This window comes from Hyla sarda, chromosome 1 (genome assembly GCF_029499605.1).
Source record: "Hyla sarda isolate aHylSar1 chromosome 1, aHylSar1.hap1, whole genome shotgun sequence".
NCBI lineage: Eukaryota > Metazoa > Chordata > Amphibia > Anura > Hylidae > Hyla > Hyla sarda.
The window spans coordinates 158,323,656-158,345,972 of record NC_079189.1 but is presented as its reverse complement, the minus strand read 5'-3'; the positions used below and the strand labels follow the sequence as shown (position 1 = coordinate 158,345,972).

At 41.2% G+C, this 22,317-nt stretch overlaps 2 long non-coding RNA genes across 2 annotated transcripts in view; one reads left to right on the top strand and one right to left on the bottom strand.

The window, feature by feature from the left end:
• The window catches only part of LOC130360731 (uncharacterized), a 168,796-nt gene extending 155,658 nt beyond the window's left edge, over window positions 1–13,138 (top strand). Inside the window, exon 3 of the long non-coding RNA XR_008890776.1 lies at window positions 11,205–13,138. This is a non-coding gene — a long non-coding RNA (uncharacterized LOC130360731). The remainder of the gene's footprint in view (window positions 1–11,204) is intronic.
• LOC130360728 (uncharacterized) overlaps window positions 1–22,044 on the bottom strand; it is a 99,267-nt gene extending 77,223 nt beyond the window's left edge. The window contains exon 1 of the long non-coding RNA XR_008890774.1: window positions 21,913–22,044. This is a non-coding gene — a long non-coding RNA (uncharacterized LOC130360728). The remainder of the gene's footprint in view (window positions 1–21,912) is intronic.
• Window positions 22,045–22,317: the final 273 nt, after the last annotated feature.

Sequence of the window (22,317 nt, the reverse complement as noted above, 5' to 3'; positions counted from 1 at the left end):
CGTTGTATGTAAATTGTTTGAGGGTTTTCAAAGAGATGTTATTTTGGAGTATCTTGATAAAAATAAATGTATGACCCCATTTCAGCATGGCTTTATGAGGGATCAGTCCTGTCAAATTAACCTGATCAGCTTTTATGAGGAAGTGAGCTCCAGACTGGACCAGAGGGAATCGCTGGATGTCGTATATCTGGATCTTTCCAAAGCATTTGATATGATGTCACATAAAAGATTGGTGAATAAAATGAGAAGGATGGGGTTGGTGGAAAATGTGTGCAAGTGGTTAAGTAACTTGCTCAGTGATAGGAAACAGAGGGTGCTTATTAATGGTACTTATTCTGATTGGGTGACTGTTACTAGTGGGGTACCACAGGGGTCAGTCTTGGGTCCTATTCTATTTAATATATGCATTAATGACCTTGTAGAGGGGTTGAATAGTAAAGTAGCAATCTTTGCAGATGATACTAAACTCTGTAAAGCGGTAAACACTATAGAGGACAGTGCACTGTTACAAATGGATCTGGATAGGTTGGAGGTTTGGGCTGGGAAGTGGCACATGAGGTTCAACACTGATAAATGTAAGGTAATGCACATTGGGATGACTGACAGGAAAACGACTTAGGAGTCTTAGTTAACAGTAAATTTTGCTGTAGTGACCAGTGTCGGGCAGGTGCTGTCAAGGCAAATAAAATCATGGGGTTCATTAATAGGGGCATAGATGCCCACGACAAAATAATGCTACCACTGTACAAATCACTAGTCAGACCACACAATGAATACTGTGTACAGCACTGGGCACCAGTGTACAAGAAAGATATAGTGGAGCTGGAGAGGGTTCAAAGGCGGGCAACCAGAGCAATACGGGGAATGGGGGGACTACAGTACCCAGAAATATTATCAGAATTAGGGTTATTTAGTTATTTAGTTATTTAGTTAAACCAATGATGTTCTGCAGCAGAAACTCCGGACAACAGACTCCGCAGAAAAAAATGTACATGTTCATTCTTTTGGCGGAATGCAAAATGCATTGCTTTCTATGGTGACGGCACATTACCAAGCAGTTCCTGCTAGAGATGGATTCCGTAATGTGAATGAGCTTGTACCGTTCTTAGAGAAATTATACCAGTCATACCTTTAATTGTGCACGCTGTGGGGAGAGATTTATCAAAACCTGTGCAAAGGAAAAGTTGCCCATAGCGACCAATCAGATCGCTTCTTTCATTTCGCAGAGGCCTTGTTAAAAATGAAAGAAGCAATCTGATTGGTTGCTATGGGCAACTTTTCCTTTCAACAAATTTTGATAAATCTCCCCCTGTATCTTTGATACCTCAAAGCTGCAATAAACAAGCATTTTTCTGAAGAAAAGGAACACAATGGGGGAGATTTATCAAAACCTGTGCAGAGGAAAAGTTGCCCAGTTGCCCATAGCAACCAATCAGATTGCTTCTTTCATTTTGCAGAGGCCTTGTTAATAAGGAAAGCAGTGTGCTGATTGGTTGCTATGGGCAACTGGGCAACTGTTCCTCTGCACAGGTTTTGATAAATCTCCCCCAATGTGAATAACTGAAGCTATGGCTACTATACTTTCTCATATATTGGCCGTTTGGTGGTCGTTTTCCAGTTTACAGATGCACTTATATTTTATTACCATAACATTACATCTGTAAAATTATACTGAATAGGTATTACAAGCTGTTTTAGATTTTGGGTGTTTTTTATTTTATTTATTTATTTTTTTGAGTCATAAAACAGTGGCAGTTTTTTTTTTGGCTTAATAAACAGCACTTTGTGTGAACATAGCCTAATAGGAAAGCCATAGAAGTCTAAGTGGCACTAACACACCATTGTATGCTTTTAACCTCCCATGATGTGGCTGTTTGTTTGTTTTTTTGTTTCTTTTTTGTTTGTTTGTTTTTTCAGATATATGGGATAAAAAAAAAGTGAAATTGGAATTTATAAAAATGAACAAAAATGAATTGTGTGAAAACAATTGTGCCTTATTCTTTCAGATGGCATATTGTTCCAGAGAGGATTATCTCAGAGACACAGAAGCATTGCCTTGTGCATGAGACCTAAATCACAGTTTTATGACTTCATATTCTGTTTTTACATAGGACTGCAGTTAAAGCAACTCTATTATTATAATGCAAGAAAAATGCAACCCTAAAATTTTAACCCTAAATTATGCTCAAATACTTTGATGTAGAATATTTTCATATATATCGATAAGTAATAAAGCAAGACCTGAATTCACCCTCATTCCCCAAAAGTTACTAAACAGCCAACTTTTCATGATTAGTCTATTTAACACATCATTTAACACAATGGCGCTAAATGCGATGTGAACACGACTTTATGTACTTGAATAATACAGCTGGCAATTCCTTAGGGATCCTGATAATAGGCCCAGAGAGGAACAAGCAAGATCGATGAGCTAAGAATAAGCAAACGTGTCCAGGTTGAAATCTCACCATGTGAGTTTGTCTATGTACGTGTAAGGTTTATTACGGGTTACAGCTGTCAGCAAAATATTCACTGTTCTTATTTGAGAGGGTGACTGCAGAATAAATGCATCTAAAAAAGCACTGACCCAAATAAACTCCCAAACCTATAGGTTTTTCCATATATGTTGTAGGTAGAAATAAATCCTTTTTATTAAATGAAAATTCATGGGAAAAAGCTGAGTTTCCCGTTGTAATTGATCATGAGGACAGTGCACCCCAAGCTGTGCTTCTCAAGCTGTCAGAAAGCACACTAAGTATAACAGTTTTGTATCTGCTGGAATGTGAAATGTACAGGACTACTGCATACATAAGTCCTATAGGATCCCTAATAAAAAAAAATCCTTTTTCCTGAAAAGTGTAACATAGAAACCAAAATCCTGCTTTTTCCATACCCAGTCCTGCATGCTAAAAAAGAACAGATGGTTCCTAGCACTGAATTCACAGGATCTGCACTGTTACAGGGCATTTCAATGAAGGAGCTGTTCGCAGAGACCAGTTCTGATTTCAAATGATAAGCAGTCTGTGTCTGCACCGCAGTTGTCATTATTGCAGTTTATACTGACATCTTCTGCAGTCTATATAGCAGTCTATACTCTGCTGACAGCTTCTGCAGTCTATACAGCAGTCTATACTCTGCTGACAGCTTCTGCAACATATATACTCTAATACAATGCAGAAATGTAGGTGCACTACTGTGGTAGATGTATACAATGACATTGGCTAATCCCTCAACACTGATGTTAAAATTGAGACATTCGCCAGTGTATCCTTATATGAAGGACACACCAGAGCCCGCACACCAACGCCAAGGTTTCTCAGATGGCACGGGACCTAACGCTAACCTACCTGTTACACATCCACACCGTTTATCTGGTGTAGGATTCTATTGTGGCACTTGTAGTCCGCTGCAGGCATCCTCCATTGTTTGCATTTTTATGCTGGGGATCGCCCCTAGCAACGGACTACAAGGGCAGGATCTGCTCCCCCAGTATATATGCACAACTGCATTTGGGGTTGAGAACCTCCAGCCATTTGAGACCACGTTTTTTGTTGTTGTTTGTAAATTTATACGTGGAGGTGAGTAGACTCCATATGTTAATGCGCCTTGAACATTTTCCAGGCAGCATTAGGGTTGCACCGGTGAGGCCATGCACCTATATCAGCCAACTTGGGTGTGGCTTGTAGCCTCTCTCCCCCCTTCCATTGTATGTGTGCTTAGTCACGCTGGAGGGAACTGGGAGCAGGCTGCATGTCGACCTAGTGCTGCTGTAATTGCCCACTGGCCCCTGGTTTTTGCTTATTACGCACAGGTAGGTTAGCGTTAGGTCCCGTGCCATATGAGGAACCTTGGCGTTGTTGTGCGGGCTCTGGTGTCTCCTTCATGTAAGGATACACTGGCGAATGTCTCAATTTTAACATCAGTGTTGAGGGATTAGCCAATGTCATTGTATACATCTACCACAGTAGTGCACCTACATTTCTGCATTGTATTATTCTAATTGTTACACATCCACACCGTTTATTTGGTGTAGGATTCTATTGTGGCACTTGTAGTCCGCTGCAGGCATCCTCCATTGTATGCATTTTTATGCTGGGGATCGCCCCTAGCAACGGACTACAAGGGCAGGATCTGCTCCCCTAGTATATATGCACAACTGCATTTGGGGTTGAGCACCTCCAGCCATTTGAGACCACGTTTTTTGTTGTTGTTTGTAACATATATACTCTGCTAACAGCTTCTGCAGTCTATACAGCAGTCTATACTCTGCTGACAGTTTCTGCAGTCTATACAGCAGTCTATACTCTGCTGGCAGCTTCTGCAATATATACTCTGCTAACAGCTTTTGCAGTCTATACAGCAGTCTATACTCTGCTGACAGCTTCTGCAGTCTATACAGCAGTCTATACTCTGCTAACAGCTTCTCCAGTCTATACAGCAGACTATACTTAGCTTATAGCTTCTGCAATATATATACTCTGCTGACAGCTTCTGCAAGATATATATACTCTGCTGACAGCTTCTGCAGTCTATAGAGCAGTCTATACTCTGCTAACAGCTTCTGCAGTCTATACAGCAGTCTATATTCTGCTGACAGTTTCTGCAGTCTATACAGCAGTCTATACTCTGCTGACAGCTTCAGCAATATATATACTCTGCTAACAGCTTTTGCAGTCTATACAGCAGTCTATACTCTGCTGACAGCTTCTGCAGTCTATACAGCAGTCTATACTCTGCATACAGCTTCTGCAATATATATACTCTGCTGACAGCTTCTGCAAGATATATATACTCTGCTGACAGCTTCTGCAGTCTATAGAGAAGTCTATACTCTGCTAACAGCTTCTGCAGTCTATACAGCAGACTATACTTAGCTTATAGCTTCTGCAGGCTAACTGGGAAAGATAAAGAATAGCTTCTCAACCTTTTGTAAGGCAGGTAATGTTAGGTATTAAAAAGGAAAATGTATAATAAAACTAGGATCAAATGGTATTGCTATCATCTGTTATATGATTAAAATCAGTACCAGATTCTAGTAATGATACACTCTTCCTAGTCTTTCTAGGGAATAACAGAATTTCTAGGGAGTAACATAATTTGGAGCTGCTAATGGCAAGAAAGCCATTTAAAAGAGATATGTAATGCAGATGTGGCCTTCACTTTTTTAGGGCATTGCTAGTTGTTAAGACAAAATATATAGGGGTGGAGAATAAGGTAGAGAATAAGAACGTTTAAAGATAAAAACTTTATTAAAAAAATGGAAAGTCCATATGAAACAATCAGATATATTTTTTTAATGTACAAAAAAGGAATGGTAAGGACATAAGACACAATAAGATTCTTAGCAATGTCCAAAATTGAATAATTTGATGTGCCCAAGTTTAAAAAATATCCAACAAAGTGATGATAACAAAATAAATAAAAGTGAAAGATAAGGAAAAAAATATCTGTACAACTAAAACCTCTGTCTCTCGAACAATAATTTTTTTTTTCCTGGCCTGCAGCATGGTAAACCACTATTCAAACGAGAGACTCTCTTTGCAGACCTTCTTTTAGAAACAATTTGCCTTAAAATTAAAACTAATACAAATAAAGCCAAACACATAGAAAAACAAGCTCCTCAGAAGCAGGGTAGATGTGATCTGAAAGTGGCGGTAGATAATGATCTGGGTGCAGATCTGCGAGAAATTCATCATGGTCACTGCGACAATATGATAAATTTAGAGCAGCATCACCCAAAAAAACACATCTAGACAAACAACAAAAATGATCTAGACCATTATTGATAAATAACCCCCATAATCTTTAAAACAAAAACTTGACTTTGACAGAGATAAACAACCTCTCACTACAGCAAACAGTTTACTATATGTATTCAATACATACCGTCATGGCTGGGGGTTGGGATGGGAAACAATTGGAGCAGGTAGTTGACCAAAGAGCATTTGGGGTGGGATTAATGCATTACATAATGTTCTGCATTTAATCTACAACCAACAGGACACTTTGATCAAGAGACTCATAAGGCTGTAGGTCCTGGAAGACTGCATGAAACTCACCCCTTACCTAAGTGACAAAAAAGCAGAGCCCTCCCAACACCCACAAATAAATACAATGACAACTGTGTAACCCTTGCTGGACGTGGGGGTAGGTCACATCTTTTATTAACAATATAGGATTTGATACAACTTGAATAACCATAGCTTAACTGTGGATCAACAACTAAGGTGGACAAGGTCTGTGTCAGCCACTGGACTTCTCGAAGGGCAAGTCCAGCTTTCGCCACTTCTTTCCTATACACTTTGTGCAAATAACAACAATAACAACTAAAAAGAAGACAAGGACAGGTGGGGCAGATGTGTCCTGTACCATACCTTTGAGTTGAACAGCAGAAACAGGAAAAGAGGGTTGGGATAAATAGACTCTGGTTGGGCTGGCCACCCCTGAATAGTACGGACCAACTCCATCTCCTCACAGCGCAGTACTCAATGAGCAGTACACACGACCCTCCATCTCCTTGTTGGCTGTTAACCCTTTTCTATCCTCCGGAACAGACCATTCATGCAGTCTGTGGCACCCAAACCAGCATGGCCAGGAACCAACCATACAGTAAATAGGGAAAAAAAACTTTTGTAAGTGGTACCAGGTAATGGGAAGTTGCTGATTTAAGAAAGCAAGAATGGGGTGAAATAGATATTTATATGAGGAAATGCTTCTTAGGAAAGGAGGGTAACAGGTACCAATTAAATGAATGACCGTCCTTCTAGCAGCCATCATACTGAACTCTGAAGGGGATAGAGTACATTCTTATACCCCTGCCACAGGCGCTATGAGAGCATGCTTCTGCTCTCGATATACAACACTGCAAGACAATATGCAGAATTTCATTATGTTGTTCTCATTATTATATTGGTCCATATATAAAATTTCACTATGCTGTTCTCATTATTATATTGGTCCATATAAAAAATTAGAACAGTGCCTGATTTGTGTTAATGTGATATCTACGGTAGTTTTCTATACCTTACTGCAAAAGCCTGGACATTGACAGGGGTGTTATAGAGTACCTATCATCCTACATCAGAACAAAAGGATATATGGATGGATAAATAGATAGATAGATAGATAGATAGATATGTAGAAGAAAAGAGAGCAGCACAGCAATTTGCAGCAATGCGGTGTGTGCACGCAGTTCCAGCTCCAGAGTCAAGACCAGGATATACAGCAAACATAAGAGAAAGCTGCAGCACGCGGTTATAGATAGATAGATGTATTGTCTCATGTTTTATTGTGTGTCCATTTCAAACACAGGGACGGTCGATTATGATGTGTATAGATGAGACATTCCATTTGATATGCTCTCAAGTACACCTTAGCTCAGTCTTTGGTCTTTTCCCTTGGGCAAGTCTTGAACACTGACACTCTAATATAAAAGAGATGTCCTCTCTATGTGTTAAGGACAGTAAATCCAGACCATTAATACCTTTATTTTCTGGAACCCCCCACAAATGATTCATCCTTAGCCTTTTGTTTTCCAGACCAGACCGCTCCGACCGCCCTATATAAAGTATCTTAATTAATGTCTTATTCCCCTGTATGCTTGGGTGTAGTAAACTCTGTGTCATCTGGTACAAGCTATCCATGTGTTCAGAATAAATGCACAGACAGCTCCAAAACTGTGTCACTAAATGGCAGCTAGAGGACTGGAAAATTCACACAGAGACTGTGCGCAAACAATTTCTATAACAATGGAACACAGCACTTGCATTTTTCTATACAATGGCTAGATTACTGTTAGATTTCCTTGGGGAATTGATTTTTTTTCTCACACAGAGGAAGTATGGCGTGTTAAATTTGTGACCTGAAACAAGGTAGAAAAAAAAGCAAAAAAAGGCAAACTTACTCAGTGGGGAACATTTTGCAACACCCATTTCATTTGTCTAGATGCTGCTATTTCAGATCTATCACCATATAAAACAGTTATCTTTCAGGATCATGTTTCTTGGCCATACATCAGTCTTCACCATGGTGTTCCCTATGGAGGCACAAATCATGCTGGGATTTTAGTGAATTGCACTACATCGCTTTCTGCATCATTCTACATGGAGGAGCGCTTAATTACACCCAGTGCCCTAATTATCAACCTGTAATTGGATGTGAGCTCGCTGAGTGATGGAGTGCTCGCATTGGGAGTGAGACCATCCACTTGCCTCGCCTCCAATATTTATCTCTTATTAATATGGATGCTCTTTTGTTTTAAGCATACAGTTATAGAAACATTTATTCCATATGTGCATTGATTCATATCTATGGAAAATAAAAACTGTAGGTGCAAATGCTTAGCAATATATGAAGTACCATAGACAGTTGCTAGTGACAGTACAGTGTGTACAAGTACAAGATGTTGGTGCAGTACAACAGGTTTCCATTCGACTTCTTCTTTTTAGGAACCAGGATATTAGTGGGATGCTTTTTAAAGATCTGTATGGAGATCCATTGAAAGAACTGGATAAAAAAACACTGGGTGTCTGTATAGAAAAAAAGAATTATTTCATAAACTCCAATTCACATTTCAATAATTTTCCACCTGTAATGTTACTGTAAGGAGTGGAGGAGATATGCCCTTTGGGAACAGTTGGCAGCAACTTTTTTTTTGTATAGCTGTATTGTCTGTTATTGCGTTTCTTATGGGCTTAAAGTGAACATTCTGACAGTTTTCATGTTCAAGATCTTCATGCTATTTGTGTATAATGTTTGCATGCACTTTGTATGATGGTTATTGTATTTCAGAGATGCCCAGGTGTGTATGTGTTGACATGGCCAGGAATGTTCCCTCTCAAGAGGTTCCCACTTGAGATATCACATCACTGCCCCTGTTAGGTAGTGCAGTGCCCATATACCACTTGGGGGTCAGGTGACTCTTGATGACATGGGACCAATTTGGAAAGGTAGCAGTGTTAGGGTACTTTGTTTAGAGTATAGAACATGTGATGTGCATGTATGGAGAAACAAGTAGAAAGTGTTTTATGTGCGTTCAAGTGAAAGTAAGGTCCGGGTAAAGGGCACAGACAGACATAGAGAGGCCCAGCAGAAGTGTGGGTATGATGTGGGCAACTAACCAGTAAAAAAGTGGCAGACTGTGGAAGGACAGAACAGTGTAAGCCCTGAGCAGTGGTCCAAGTGCCAGCCCAGATTGTGTAGTAACAGTCAATGACTGTTGCCTGGAGTCAGACCAGAGGAGAAGAAAAACTTCTTCAAGAAAGGAAACTGTGCAACTTTTCTTCAGTTTGTGAGCAACGCCTTCTCTGTTGTAAAATTATACTAAGGGCCTTGCCCCATCAGTGGGTAAAGAATCCTACTGAAAGATTATTTCAATACAGGATTTTGAAGCATCATATTAATGCCTCATCCCCCAGTTATTCTGCCATATTACAGAAATACAAAGAGTAAAAAAAAAAAAAAGAGGAGGATGGCGCCTTGTATAATTCCGTGTGCAAAGGTATTAAAGCCCTTGTCCGTAAGCCCCCAAAAGCAGATGGACTCTCATCTTTTATGACACTTGAGGTTGTGCAAATTACCCCATATCCAGGGGTAGGGTTAGGTTAGTAGAGTTGCAGGCCAACAGTCACTTTTCTGGTATCTCCAGCAAGTAACGCGTACTGAATTTGTGCAGAAGAAAAGAATAAAGCGAGTGCTGGAAGAGGTGCTGATCTTGTATAAATCCTCAGAAGATGTCAGGATATGCAGTATCAATTGTTAATTGATACAAATAAAATAATAAAACAGCAATGAAGCCTTTCGGGAGGTAAAACTCCCTTCCTCAGATTGCAGGATTTACTCTTTCAGCACTTTTTTTCTTTACGTCTGCACAAATTCTGCCATATTGACACTTCCCAGTGAAATGACCCGTAACTTGGCTGAAAAGTTGCTGCTGTAGTGATTTGTCTGCTTGTGCTTTACCCCTTGAATTCACATGCTATGTTTTAGGGCATATTGCCAAACAAGGCCTTTTAATGTGCGGCTTGGCATATGGTCATAGTCTTGATTGTATTTTGATTCAAGTGAATTTATTTAGGTAATACCTGGCTTAGGCCTCATTTTAGATGGGCCTACAGGCTGCAGGAAACAAGCACCTATCTTGGTGGTTGTTGCACATTTGCGGAGTCTTCATGAGGCTCCATCAACCATTCTGCAGGGGTGCACAAACAACTGCTGGATTATTCTTGCAGCCCTTTAAATTCATCATTATCGGCCACATCGGTCATATGTTTCCATAGAAGGAGCAGCCAATGAATGAGTATATCTCATATGTCGGTAGATTGCTTGCCTTTTCACATGGTCTGATGATCAGAAATAGCATTCCTAGGAATATTTATTCACCCAATAACTGGCTTGTGTAAAAAGGCCTGTAGAAAAATAGAAAGGTATTGCACTATATGACTAAAAGATCTAACACTGAGCCACATATAGGATGCTCTAGTCAGAGGGTTGTCTTGTCAAGAAAAGCCTAAATTGTCGGAAAAAGAAAATGACAGAACTAGCGTTATGGAGCCAGAAAATTAATCAAATGAGTTATTGCAGAACCTACAATGAAGTTATTTCATCTGGGAGAATATATATTCTTAGATTATTTTCAGGGATGGATTTATGTGGTGTCTTTTCTTCAGTCAAAACTCTATGCTTACAATTATTAACAGGAGAAAATAAAAGAAAATGAGCAGGTTGAAAGGTTCAAATCATAAAATTAAAGAAGATAAGTGCGACTTTTAGCTTATATTATCAGTTTCTATAGAATCCCATAGCATGTATGAAAGGGAATCCAGTGAAATAGAGAATCCAGAACTACAGAAGGGACACACCAAATTGTACTACCATAAAAAAAAGTATTACCCCAGGCCCATCCTGGATTGTGCTCACACAATAGAAGTAGTAATGCATTATACAAGTGAAGGGGCCTTTACAAGTCCAGTCACAATGTATTACAATATGCAATCAATACATTTAACAAAGATATGGAATTATATTCCATTCATCCAGGTGGAAAGAAGACTTGAGCTTTTGTGTCAGCTGTGTGTTATGCTGTCAAGTATTATCTGGGCCTCCCTATGGGTTTTGACATGTTTAAAATAGATGTGACAAAAGCAAAAGTGACCAAATAGATTGTGTTCACCCACTGTGACCTTTACATTTCTTATTTGTTCCAGGGTTCCCTGCTTTGAAATGTATAAGTAAACTATAACTTGGAGCCAATTATATAACTGGACTAAGGACAAGAGCAGGTAATGGTTTGAAGAACAAAACTGTAAAGTAGATGAACAGTACAAGAGGATGTTTCCTTTAACTTCCCTATATAAACCCTCCACAAGACAAAGTAGTAAGGTACAAATATGCTATGTGGAGGGCAACACATTGTCACCTGAGTTGCAGTAATAATATGGCATTATCAACATAAACAGCATTTGTCAATGTTACTCTTATAGGGAGACGAGCTGAGCTACATCTCTACATCCGTAGGAACTTTGATGTGTTGGGAATGCTTATGACTGGCATAAGTCATCTGCTTATTTTTCCCTCATAGGGGAATCACTGGGGTCTCTGGAAAGTTGCCTCACTGCAAACATTTTACTGCACCTCACTGGCCCTTCTAGTGTAAATGTATGAAACCTAGTAACTGGAGTCACTGAGAAGTACCTTTAATTTTAAGTTCTATAGGGCCTTTTATTACTAAGTCAATGGTGATCTCAAAATGCAGCCTTCACCAGGATGAGCATCTTATGTGAATCTATGACACATCAGGAGAGTAGTTAAGCTGCATATCTTATTTAAAGGGTACTCCGGTGCTCCAGCATTCTGAACAGACACGCCTCCTCCTATAGACATGAATCTACGGGGCGTGGCGTGATCACAAGTGGGGGCGTTGCCATGAGGTCACGACCACTGCAGCAGGAACCCCGCGTTTGTTTAGAATGCCGGGAACTGCGGGAGATTGCGAGGGCCCCAGCAGCAGGACCTCCGCCATCAGACATCTTATCCCCTATCCTTTAGATGCGGATAAGATGTCAGGCAGCGGAGTACTCCTTTAACACTAATGTGGGACATACTCTGGTTGGTGCATATCCACTTGTATTTAGGGCAATCTTTCAAATGAACAGTGGGTTACAAATGTAAATTTTTAATGAATCTGTCCCTATGTACAAAACTCTGAAAAAAAAAAAAATGCCATATGATTATTTACTGGATCCATGGTACCAGTGCCATTGATGTTGTTAAGACAGGATCTCTTCCCAGTCCTGTCTGTGTTTGGTAAAGTTAGCATAAGTTTCAGTGTTAGGCTGGGTTCACACCACGTTTTTGCAATACAGTTACCATATACGTTTTAAATTTGAAAACCATATTGAAAACCGTATGCATTGACTCTTCATTGAAAACCGTATGCCAAAAGATGTACCCTGTACAATTTTGTCAGTTTATTCCCCGTACCCAAAACCATAGCCTACCACGGTTTTTGGTCCGGGTAAAAAAATCATATTGAAACGTATACTTTTATTTTAACATGGGAGTCAATGGGAACCGTACAGAACCATATGTGCATATGGTTCCATCTGGTTTTCACCATATGGTTTTTGACTTTGCACAGTTTTTTTCTTGGAATTTCAATCAAACAAGAGAAACTTTATTAATAATGGAATGAAAACTTAAAGGGTAGCTCCCACCATCACTTTTTTTTTTTCTGTCCCTGCCTATTACCCATCTATTTTTTTAGATATTTAAAATGCCTTTTTGTCTGCCTGGTAGTGTGCTCACTATCAGGCAGACTTCCCCAGCAGGCACCATGTCACTGATGCCTGCTGGGGCCGACACTTCCACCCGTTGGGAGTTCCAGCTGTTTCCCCACTGCAACTCCCAACCTGCCCTGACATCTATTGGCTGTCAGGACATGCTGGGAGTTGTAGTGGGGAAACAACTGGAGGCATACTGTATAGGTGAACACCGTGATGGCCGCACATCCCGCTTCCCGCCGCGCAGCCCGCAAACCCCCCCCCCCCCGACCCCGTCGCGCCGCTCAACTCCCTCCCCATCCCCCCTTAGTTCACCTCTTCAGTGTCCCTCCAGCGGTTTCCCCACTACAACTCCCAGCTTGCCCTGACATCTATTGGCTGTCAGGGCATGCTGGGAGTTGTAGTGGGGAAACAACTGGAGGCATACTGTATAGCACGCAACCCCCCCTGGCCCCGCTGTGCCGCTCAACCCACTACCACTCCTCCCCTCCCCCCGCAAAAGCATAAGCATTGAAAACAGTCACATTGAGAATTTTACCTGTCGCCGGGAGCCGGGGCCGGCGTGCGAGGCCAGGGAGCCTACGCACGTCCTCTTCCATCAAAGCGCTCGCTCCTGCCTGTCTGATTGACAGGCGGGAGCGAGCACCGCAGTGAATGAATTCTGACTCGTTGCCAGGCTTCGACGAGTCGAAATTCATTAGTGATGTCACTGCCGAATGCATTGGGCCACTAGGAGGGCGACCCCTAGTGGCCGAATTTAAAAGTGATTTTAAACTGTTTTAAAATCACTTTTTTTAATTAAAGTATATTAGAGATATGTTGTAATACTTAAGTACTACAACATATCAATTTTTTTATTTCATGACAGTGCACATTTAAAAACGGATGCAACCGGACATAATTTTTCAAACCATATACATTTAGATACAGTTTAGTCAGGTTTTGAGGAATCCGTTTTTTATCAAAAACTTGATAATGGGATCTGTATTGCAAAAACATGCTGTAAATCAAGCCTTACTGTGGATTGTGTTGTCCTGTCTTTTTTGGTTTTGTATGTCTCTTTCCCCAGTTATCAGAGGACAGGTAGCAGTCCCCTATTCACATACAGTAACATATTCGGCTGATCCCACTGAAATTGTCAGGTTTGTATGACCTATTTGTATTGGATAGTTTTCACGCTTTCCTCTTTTTAACCCCTTCCCGCAGAATGTCATATATAAACGCCGGGTTGTGCAGTGCGTTCGCGCATCCCGGCGTTTATAAATGACATGCAGTTAACCCGGCGATGCGCAGCATCGCACGGGTTAACTGGCAGAAGTCCCGCTGTTTCCAGCAGGGGACAACTTCTACTTCACCCCCAGGACCATCAATTGATGGTCCTGGTCAGCGATCACTGTGATTGGTCCCTGTGGACCAATCACAGTGATCTGGGGTGAAAGTTCAGATCCCCCGCACTGCCCGCCCCTGGAAGTCGGGCAGAACGGGGGACGATGGCTGCGGGGACCTGCGGCATTCGGGGGGGAACACGTGGGGACCGGCGGACTTACCTGATCCAGCGGCGGGACCGAGGAGCAGCGCGGGACCGGCCACGTGGACGAGCAGCGACGGGTGAGTATATGGTCCTCAGAGGCAGCAGTGAAGATCTTCACTGCTGCTTCTAGGAGTCTGAAAACTACAACTCCCAGCATGCCTAGACAGCCTTTGGCTGTCTGGGCATGCTGGGAGTTGTAGTTTTGCAACATCTGGAGGGCCTCAGTTTGGAGACCATTGTATAATGGTCTCCAATCTGTGCTCTTCCAGCTGTTGCAAAACTACAACTCCCAGCATGCACTGACTGTCCAGGCATGCTGGGAGTTTTAGTTAAGCAACATCTGGCCCTTCAGATGTTGCCGAACTACAACTCCCAGCATGCCCTTCAGCTGTCTGGGCATGCTGGGAGTTGTAGTTTTGCAACAGCTGGAGACACACTGGTTGGGAAACATTGTTTCTAACTCAGTGTTTCCTAACCTGTGTGCCTCCAGCTGTTGCAAAACTATAACTCCCAGCATGCACTAAAAGACCATGCATGCTGGGAGTTGTAGTTTTGCAACATCTGGAGGGCCCCAGTTTGGAGACCATTGTATAATGGTCTCCAATCTGTGCTCTTCCAGCTGTTGCAAAACTACAACTCCCAGTATGCACTGACTGTCCAGGCATGCTGGGAGTTTTAGTTCAGCAACATCTGGCCCTTCAGATGTTGCCGTACTACAACTCCCAGCATGCCCTTCAGCTGTCTGGGCATGCTGGGAGTTGTAGTTTTGCAACAACTGGAGACACACTGGTTGGGAAACATTGTCTGTTTCTAACTCAGTGTTTCCTAACCTGTGTGCCTCCAGCTGTTGCAAAACTATGACTCCCAGCATGCACTAACAGACCATGCATGCTGGGAGTTGTGGTTTTGCAACAGCTGATGCAAGCCCCCCCCGCCCCGCCACCCCCGTGAATGTACAGGGTACATTCACATGGGCGAGGCTTTTACAGTGGGTTTCTCGCATCTTGAGATGCAGCAAATTTTGCGCTGGGAAACTCGCTGTAATCCCCCGCCCATGTGACTGTACCCTAAAAACACTACACTACACTAACACAAAATAAAATAAAAAGTTAAAAACACTACATATACACATACCCTTACACAGCCCCCCTCCCCCAATAAGAACGTCCGGTACACCACTGTTTCCAAAGCAGAGCCTCCAGCTGTTGAAAAACAACAACTCCCAGTATTGTCGGACAGCCGTTGACTGTCCAGGCATGCTGGGAGTTTTGCAACAGCTGGAGGCACCCTGTTTGGGAATCACTGGCGTAGAATACCCCTATGTCCACCCCTATGCAAATCCCTAATTTAGGCCTCAAATGCACATGGCGCTCTCACTTTGGAGCCCTGTCGTATTTCAGGGCAACAGTTTAGGGCGACATATGGGGTATCGCTGTACTCGGGAGAAATTGCGTTACAAGGTTTGGGGGGCTTTTTCTTCTTTAACCCTTCATGAAAAGGAAATGTTGGGGTCTACACCAGAATGTTAGTGTAAACATTTTTTATTTTTACACTAACATGCTGATGTTGCCCTATACTTTAAATTTTCACAAGAGGTAAAAGGGAAAAAAGCCCCCCAAAATTTGTAACGCAATTTCTCCCGACTACAGAGATACCCCATATGTGAGCGCAAAGTGCTCTGGGGGCGCACAACAAGGCCCAGAAGGGAGAGTGCACCATGTACATTTGAGGTGATTTGCACAGGGGTGGCTGATTGTTACAGCGGTTTTGACAAACGCAAAAAAAACAAAACCCCACATGTGACCCCATTTCGGAAACGACACCCCTCACGGAATGTAATGAGGGGTGCAGTGAGAATTTACACCCCACAGGTGTCTGACGGATCTTTGGAACAGTGGTCCATGAAAATGAAAACTTGTACAGCCCACTGTTCCAAAGATCTGTCAGACACCAGTGGGGGGTAAATGCTCACTGTACCCCTTGTTACGTTCCTCAAGGGGTCTAGTTTCCAAAATGGTATGCCATGTGTGTTTTTTTTTGCTGTTCTGGCACCTTAGGGGCTTCCTAAATGCGACATGCTCCCCGAGCAAAATTTGCTCTCAAAAAGCCAAATATGACTCCTTCTCTTCTGAGCATTGTAGTTCGCCCATAGTGCACTTCAGGTCAACTTATGGGGTACCTACATACTCAGAAGAGATGGGGTTACAAATTTTGGGGAGTATTTTCTGCTATTAACCCTTGCAAAAAGGTGAAATTAGGGGGGGAAACACACATTTTAGTGGAAATTTTTTTTTTTTTTTTTACATATGCAAAAGTCATGAAACACCTGTGGGGTATTAAGGCTCACTTTATTCCTTATTACATTCCTCAAGGGGTCTAGTTTCCAAAATGGTATGCCATGTGGGTATTTTTTGCTGTTCTGGCACCATAGGGGCTTTCTAAATGCAACATGCCCCCCGAGCAAAATTTGCTCTCAAAAAGCCAAATATGACTCCTTCTCTTCTGAGCATTGTAGTTCACCCATAGTGCACTTCAGGTCAACTTATGGGGTACCTCCATACTCAGAAGAGAAGGGGTTACAAATATTGGGGGGTATTTCCTGCTATTAACCCTTGGAAAAATGTGAAATTTGGGGGGAAACACACATTTTAGTGAAAAAAAAATTTTTTTTTTTACATATGCAAAAGTCGTGAAACACCTGTGGGGTATTAAGGCTCACTTTATTCCTTGTTACGTACCTCAAGGGGTCTAGTTTCCAAAATGGTATGCCATGTGAGGGTTTTTTGCTGTTCTGGCACCATAAGGGCTTCCTAAATGCAACATGCCCCCAAAAACCATTTCAGAAAAACGTACTCTCCAAAATCCCCTTGTCGCTCTTTCCCTTCTGAGCCCTCTACTGCGCCCGCCGAACACTTTACATAGACATATGAGGTATGTGCTTACTTGAGAGAAATTGGGCTACAAATATAAGTATAAATGTTCTCCTTTTACCCCTTGTAAAAATTTAAAAATTGGGTCTACAAGAACATGCGAGTGTAAAAAATGAAGATTGTGAATTTTCTCCTTCACTTTGCTTCTATTCCTGTGAAACACCTAAAGGGTTAAAATGATGACTGAATGTCATTTTGAATACTTTGGGGGGTGCAGTTTTTATAATGGGGTCTTTTGTGGGGTATTTCTAATAAGAAGACCCTTCAAATCCACTTCAAACCTGAACTGGTCCCTGAAAAATAGTGAGTTTGAAAATTTTGTGAAAAATTGGAAAATTGCTGCTGAACTTTGAAGCCCTCTGGTGTCTTCCAAAAGTAAAAACTCGTCACTTTTATGATGCAGACATAAAGTAGACATATTGTATATGTGAATAAAAAATTTTTTTATTTGTAATATACATTTTCCTTACAAGCAGAGAGCTTCAAAGTTAGAAAAATGCAAAATTTTCAAATTTTTCATCAAATTTTAGGATTTTTCACAAGGAAAGGATGCAAGTTACCACAAAAATTTACCACCATGTTAAAGTAGAATATGTCACGAAAAAACAATCTCGGAATCAAAATGATAACTAAAAGCATTCCAGAGTTATTAATGTTTAAAGTGACAGTGGTCAGATGTGCAAAAAACGCTCTGGTCCTTAAGGCCAAAATGGGCTTGGTCCTGAAGGGGTTAAATGAATAAATAAATGTAGTGTGGGAGTTATGAAAGCTTACGCCCTGTGGCCGCTTTCTAAAACAAAGCACTAAACGCTGTCTCCCATAGATAAATGAGCTGTCATATATTATCACATCCATCTGTAAGTCCCATAGAAACAGAAGGTCAGTAACACTGCCATGTACATGAAGACTATAACAGACAATGCGATTGTCCGTGTTAGTTAGGTTCTTAGCATTGGATTTAGGTAGGTAAAACCCTTTGATAACATCCACGAGAGCCCGGATCACATCTTGGCTAATTAGAGGAGATTGATCATGGTAAATCTGCATCATGTACACAGAGAATGAAGAAAGCCCATAGAGATCAGAAGCTGCTCAATGGCATCTGCGTGATGCGGGATGTTGCACCAAGCTGGATTCGGTACAGACCTTTCTTGTTACCTCTGTCATCAGATGCTCTTTTCATGTCACATTTTAACAGAGAACAAAGAAAAAGCAACATAAATGATGTAGTGGTAACTCTGCCATTCACGCACTCGGAAATGTCCAAACTATCTTGTTCTCTCTCTCTAGTATTTGCAGTAAACCAACCTCCCTGACCTACACCTGCAAGGATTAACATCTGCCCATCTTGACAAGGGGAACTGTCATATTTCTTTATACAGGACTAACATGGTATATCCTACCTGCCAAGGATATGGCTTATGGGTTTTTAGTATTTCACCCTATCAGTTCAGTATTCTACTAGAGAGCTAGATGTTTTGGTCAGTGAACACTAAAGGCTTAGCCTGTCTGCGGTTGAGGCCCATGTTTTTTTTACATAAAGAATGAGGGAGATGCTAAAATGTGAGTTTCTTGTTATCGAGACTGAAACTTTATTTGGAGATAAAAAATAATAATCTTACATGTAGTTGGTGGGAAGCATTATGAACCCTTTATTGCGTATGGGATTTATGATCAAGGTCTCACCTACAAGTATCCCTGAGCGACAGCAGGAGAATTACTGAAACGCACGAGAATTTTTACGAAGGACTTTACTGCCATCTAGTGACCGTTTCTTTAAATTTAGTTGGAAAAAGGAATGGAAATTTCACCCTTTTAGTCTTCACCCTATGAAGGCACAACTGTTGTTTTTCATCAAGGATCCTTCCTAATTTTAGTTTAACTGAAATTAATTAATTCACTACAGCATGGCAAGGCCCCCCTGCAAGTGAATCATTAAGCCCCCCTTATCTGTAAGGTCGCATATACACCACAAAAGGGTTGGATTCTTCCTCCTGTTATTCGGGTAGTTCGGGAAGGCATATTCTTATTCGGTATTGACCATATTTCAAACAAATTGTAAAGGATCTAGATTAGTTTTATGCAATCAGTGCTGTACCACCCAAAGAGACTTGATGCAGTGTCTCAGCCCACTCCTCGGGGAATACAAGCCAGACAGTATTTTAGGAATATGTAATGAATTACTGAGGACACATGTACTCAATTATGTTATAAATGCATGAGCAGCTGGTCATTGGCAAATGACTTGATTAAAGAAGTGGAAAAAAAAAAGCATTTTAGTACAAAATACATTACACAAACAAGAGTCGAATATGCAGTACTTGCAATGGTAATGAAAAGCAGAGCCTACATGTCGAGAAGTATGTTATCTTGTATCATTAATATTCTATGTAGAGACCTTTGAACTTGTTTAATTCATCTTACTTTATTTGTAACGATTGTTATACGTATGTCATAGTAAGATGTTCCTTTTGTTAACCTTTCTTGTATTGTTAAAATACCAATACAAATCTTATTGAAAAGAAAAGCAGAGCTTAGGTCCTTTTAGACTTTTTCCCATAGTACAATGTCTATGCAATTTAGTTACAATAATTTAAAGGGCATCCTAATAAAACACATCACATGACCTTATTATCTGCAGTCTACACCACATTTTGGTTAGTATCTGTGAGGCAGTTACCCAAATACCTTCTGTTTATAACTTGGGAAGTTCAGAAGGAATAAAACTGTCTCTCTAGTGCCCCCTATAGGTAGCTACCCATCCTGCAATGTCAACATCAGCCCCTCGAAATGTGAGCCTTAAACAGTCAGTAGACGTTGTTTTTGCTCTTTTTAAAGAGGGAGATTTATCAAAACCTGTGCAAAGGAAAAGTTGCCGATTTGCCCATAGCAGCCAATCAGATCGCTTCTTTCATTTTGCAGAGGCCTTGTTAAAAATGAAAGAAGCAAGCTGATTGGTTGCTATGGGAAACTGGGCAACTTTTCCTCCGGACAGGGTTTGATAAGTCTCCTCCCTTGAAGGGGTTTTGTTGGCTCTTTCAGATGCCAAATGTGCTGTCTCATGTAAGGAGCTGATTCTTCTTGTACAGTCTTTAGGGCAATGCTTCTTGAGAAAAAAAATAATAAGTAGCTTCCACCAGTAGGAGGCAGTACACATAGCATTTCACGTAATTAAAAGGGTTATATAATTGATGGCCTAGTTACAGGATAGGTCAGCAATTGCGGTTTGACAGGGTGCCGAAGCCTGGCACTGTCACGAATCAGCAGTTTGGCACCCCACAGAGCTGCAGTTACCCGGTGCCACCACTATCCACTGTAACTTCTGCCACTATTCGCTATATAAAAATGCAGGGAGCCAAAGAGCTGATCGGCAGGATAATTGGCACCCAGCAGATCACCAATTGAAGGCTTATCCACAGGCTCAGAATCCTGCCATTAACTGGTATGGAGCCTTCGGCTGTCCGGGCATGCAGGGAGTTGTAGTTTTGTAACAGCTTCAACCACCCTGGTTGGGAAACACTGGCTTACATTGTTCCCATGATTCTGTAGCATATTACAAGCTAGAAGAGCAATATAACAGTATATGATGTCATTTCTGCAGGCCCAATTATATATTTAATTTATTCATATGTTTATTTATTTTTTGTGCCAGTTCTAGCCAGTTTTCTAAAAATCCAAGAAAACTTCTTTCACAAGTGCAATAGACTACAGCTGGGGCTTTCATAAGACAGTCTATACTAATCTGATTCACTTGAATAGGACAATGCTGTGTTACCTTGCACCGCTCCGCTGCTACTCGAGTATGAGCTCTGGTAAACATTGAAGAGACTGTAGCACTCACATGAGCGCCACAGCCCATGAGTAAGGGCTGCATGGCCCGAAACATGTCGGTTTCCTATGCAATAAAAGTGTGATTTGAACTAAGCTTTGGCTTAGTTAATATCCGCTATATTAAAACTTTTTGGAACGTTGACACAATAATGAGTAGAGCAGTGTAATCTTTCTTCATGAGTGGTAGTAAACATTGAAGTAACTGATCCCTTCAAACCGTAGATCAGCAGGGTTGCCAAGAGTCTCACCCCTGCTGATCTAATATTAAAGGCATATCCTAAGGATAGGCCCAAAGCGTAGCATTTGCACCAGGGCTCTAGTGCCTAAGAGGGCCCCAAAGCACATCTGATAGGCCATAAATTTTGTAAGCCCTTTAACTACTGTATACAGTGACTTTATATACCAATGTGCAGTAAGCTCATAAGCTCCCCATAGTGGTGGTGGCAGGTACCAGCATGTAATATACAGTATCTCTGTACATGGGATTGGAAGCTAGCACTGACTGCTAGAAAGATACATTATGAAATACATCAGCATAGTGTATTGAACCTACTTATATATTTTTAATTTTTTTAAATATTGTTCAAGACTTTAATCAGCCCCTCCTTTTTCAGCGCAGAAAGAGATCTATTCCCAACACTGTAAATATCAGTTATTGAATTAGGGAAAAAAAACTATTCCTTAATAAGAGTCCCAGATGTTAAAAGCATAATGGCTCTTTTGGGAGCCATATTTCTGACCACTTCATATATTCTGCATGTCTAGTGGAGGCTCTCGGAACATAAATCCACTTTGCAGTTGCATTTATCTGCCACAAGCAATCAGCTAAATATATAAGTACCTTTTATCCAAGTAACAAACTGCGATCAATAATGGTAACAATAGCCAGCAACGTCTTCTGGACCTTTGGCAACCTCTAGGGTATTTAGCACTGAGACCGGTAGACTGTGGCTATCTAGATGTCCCTGTTAACTGTTGCTGTTTATGTCATCGCTGTTGTTGTCTCTTTCATGTTACCGTAACCACAATTCTCCGATGGTTACAGGAATGAAGATTTTTTTGATTTTCAGAAAAGGGGGGGGGGGAGCTCTGCGTGTTATCTGCTATTCAGGTTTGCCCATCTCTCTAGGTTTTGCTTGTTTTGAGTTTTTCTAGCAGCTTCCATGATTGTACAGAATTTTCACAGCAAACAGCAGTGGGTGGACAGCTGATAAGGATTACAGCCAAGGCTGAAGCAGAAGGTCAT